The 3,451-nt window shown below is 37.1% G+C and overlaps 1 protein-coding gene across 6 annotated transcripts in view; it reads left to right on the plus strand.

Annotated features, from left to right (window-relative positions):
* The window catches only part of LOC124427564 (cone-rod homeobox protein-like), a 36,706-nt gene extending 36,079 nt beyond the window's left edge, over positions 1–627 (plus strand). For all 6 annotated transcript variants that reach the window (XM_046970617.1, XM_046970616.1, XM_046970613.1 and 3 more), the window contains one exon: positions 1–627. This exon is cut by the window's left edge and continues 1,604 nt beyond it. The gene's annotated coding sequence lies outside the window, so the exon portion shown is untranslated.
* The last annotated feature ends 2,824 nt before the right edge of the window (positions 628–3,451 follow it).

Genomic DNA, 3,451 nt, shown 5'->3' on the forward strand with positions numbered 1-3,451 from the left:
ACGTAGTAACGTAATAAATAATAATAATAATAATAATAATAATAATACTAATAATAATAATAATAATAATAATAATAATAATAATAATAATAATAATAAAACACCTAACTTAATCGTTTCAACATAGTATTTCGAAATGATCATTTTTGTATAGAAAATTTTATGAGTATAAGAAAGAGAATAAACGAATGGGAACGATGTAAAATGTGATTCAATAAGCGTGAAATAAGAGAAAATTTTCGCATCGCAATCGTTATCATTATGTTTTTTCTTTAACAATAAGTCCCAATTATAATCGTCAAATCGTTAAGGATCGACACGCCCATAATGTACTTTATTAATTTCGTATCATTACGAAGTCGCACGATAATACTCGAGTACTCGAAAGATTCGAAGAATTTCCTCTGGTCGAGAGAAAAAAAAAGAAAAGAAAAATAATAAAAACATAAATAAATAAATAAATAAATGAAGAAGGAAAAAAAGAAAAAGAAAAATAAAAATAAAGAATCAAAACCAAACGGATCGAAGTTATAATTGATTTGATTCGATTCGTACGATTACTCGTATCATGCCTTAAGTGAGAGAAAGAGAGAGAGAGAGAGAGAGAGAGAGAGAGAGAGAGAGAGAGAGAAGAGAGAGAAAGAGAAAGAGAGAGAGAGAGAAAGAAAAAGAGAGAGAAGCGTTGATCGTCGACGAATTATATAAACAAATAAAAAAAGCAAAAATCAAAAGAAGAAAAAGAAAAAAAAGAGAAAGAAAATTAAAACGAAAAAGAAAGAGGAATACATTTCTCTCTCTCTCTCTCTCTTTTTCTCTTTCTCTGAGCCGTTATTCTGAAATTCGTGAGTACAGCGTAGAAACAAAAAAAAAAGAAAAAAAAAAGAAAAAAAAGGAAAACTTAGTTAAAAACCTATAGAGACGTGTATATTACCTTCTGATTAAGTGTCAGTGCTAATTAAAGATAGTCTAAAGGAAAACTATGTTACGAGCTAGCGATTATTATGTAGTGTATGAACCTGTGGTAGTGAGATATTCGAATAAACTTGTTCTCTCGTGATAAATTGAAAGTTTATGTCTTCTATCTGTCATTTCTCGTTGTGTATTTATCTCTGAAAGCTCATACCTACATACATACATACATACATATATATATATATATATATATATATATATATATATATATATATATATATACATACATATATAGGTACGATTCGGTGTACGTATGTACGTATGTATATACATACATACACCATTCCAACTCCACGTTCTATTATTAGTTCGAAACATTTCCGTATAACGAAGTCGCTTGGTTATACAATTTCAAAAGACAAATTATTATTCCATTCAACGTGACACAAATGGATGGATATCGAGTTCATCAGATTTCCAATATCATCGCATTATATTATTTTTCTAAGAGAACTTTAACAAGCCATTCATTATCATTTCATAAAAATGTTATATGTATATATATATATATATATATATACAAATTTTATATATATATATATGTATATGTATATACATACATACATACGTAAATATAAAAGCTGGGCCGTTTAGAAATCGTTGGGTTAAATTAATGTTCAAACGATTTTTCTTTAGTCAGTAGTAATGCTTAACTTTTGTCAGACGTTCTTCGCCGAAATGATGAAACACTCGTACACGTTCGTATAAACGTAAAATCTTTTGCGCATCGTTGAACAACATGAAAATGCGGAGAAGTTATTGCTTTGTAGAGGAGGAGGTGAGGAGCAAGGAGGAAAAAAGAAAAGAGGAAAAATGAGAAAGAAGTGGACGAGGAGGAGAAGAAGGAAGAGGAGGAGGAGGAGGAAGAGGAGGAGAAGGATAAGTGGGAGAAACGGTGATGGGAAAGAGGAAGGTAGAGGAGTGAGAGACGAAGACGGAAAGAAGAAAGAACAGCAGAAGGGGTTGTTGGCAATCAATGCTTCTCATAAGGAAAGCTCGCCCTCTCTTATGGGATCAACCCTCTTGGAGAGTACGCGGAGGGGTTGTACAGAGGGAGAAAGGAAACGACGAAGCTGGAATAGAGAAAGGAAGAAAGAGAGGGAGCGTGGGAGAGAGGGAGAGGAACAGACGAGGGGTTGTCCTCGGCTCGACCAACCAGAGACAAGACGCCATTGATCGGCACGTGGCTCCGGGTTGGTTCAACGAATTCCACGAGGTTGGTGGAGAGGGTAGTAGATTTCTGGCTCGGAGGTGCGCCATCGTGATAGTAGCTGGTAGGAAGTGGTGGTGGTGAAGAAGGTGGTGGTACTCGTTGCTGATGATGGTGGTGGTGGTAGTGATGGTAGTGATGGTAGTGGTGGAGAGTGGAAAGGTGGGAGGGTGGGTGGGAGGGAGGGGGAGACATAGACCCGTTCTGCACACTCCGTTACACTTACTGGTAAACCGTATTAATCAACGACATCATGGTTTATCCCCATTCTTCCCCACCACTAGCACCACCACCATCACCACCACTACCACCACCAATACTACTACCTACTATCAACATACGACGACTATCATTATAGTAGTGTGTTGCATGTCGAGAGATGCGCGCGGGCAGACGCGCGCGTTCGAGCTTAAGCTCGTTCTCGCGCTCGCGTTCGCGGCTCGTCTGCTTCCATCTCCACGAATCTCCCCTCGCCCATCATCGTCGTCGTCGTCGTCGTTGTCGTTGTCGTCGTCGTCGCCGCCGTCGTTATCGTCGTCGTAGCTAGTCTACAGCATGACGCGTAGTCCTACCTAACCTCGTACCACTTTCTGCAACACCGTGTATAACGTTTGGATGATGAGGGATGCGGAAATGTACGGAAGTGCGAGGAGTAGGTGGGGAGGAAGAGAAAGGGACGATGTTGAAAAATAAAAGATAAAGGCGTAGAGTCTAAGGTGGTGGAAAAGCTAGGCGCCAAGTTACTTCGGGCGAAGCGATCGACGCTTAACGATGTCTCTCGATACTCCTTACGTGGCTACCCCTAGGATTCAACGAGCCATTACCGCCCTTCTTCTTTCTTTTTCTTCTTCTTTTTCTTTTTCTTCTTTTTCTTTCTTGCTTAAACCACCAAGAGAAAAATCCGGATGTCGATTTGTACATCTCTAACCTTTTCTACTTTAAGATCCTTACGATCTCTCTTAAACGTACTACGACTTTGTGTGTGTCGTTCAAGAAAATCTTTATATCTCTTAGAAAGAAAGAAAAAAGAGATAGATAGATTGAGAGAAAGAGAAAGAGAGAGAGAGAAAGAGAGAGAGAGAGAGAGAGAGAGAGAGAGAGAAACCATTAGTTTATTCTTAAATACATATATTAAATAATAAGAAGTAATACGCGAGATAAATCTGATACTTCTTTCTCTTATCTTTTTTTTTCCATTTGTTTTTTATTTTTTATTATTTTTTTTGCTTTTCTTTCTTTTTACATTTTCTTTTTTTTCTGTAAAAAATA

The sequence above is a fragment of the Vespa crabro genome, chromosome 10, assembly GCF_910589235.1.
Source record: "Vespa crabro chromosome 10, iyVesCrab1.2, whole genome shotgun sequence".
Lineage (NCBI taxonomy): Eukaryota > Metazoa > Arthropoda > Insecta > Hymenoptera > Vespidae > Vespa > Vespa crabro.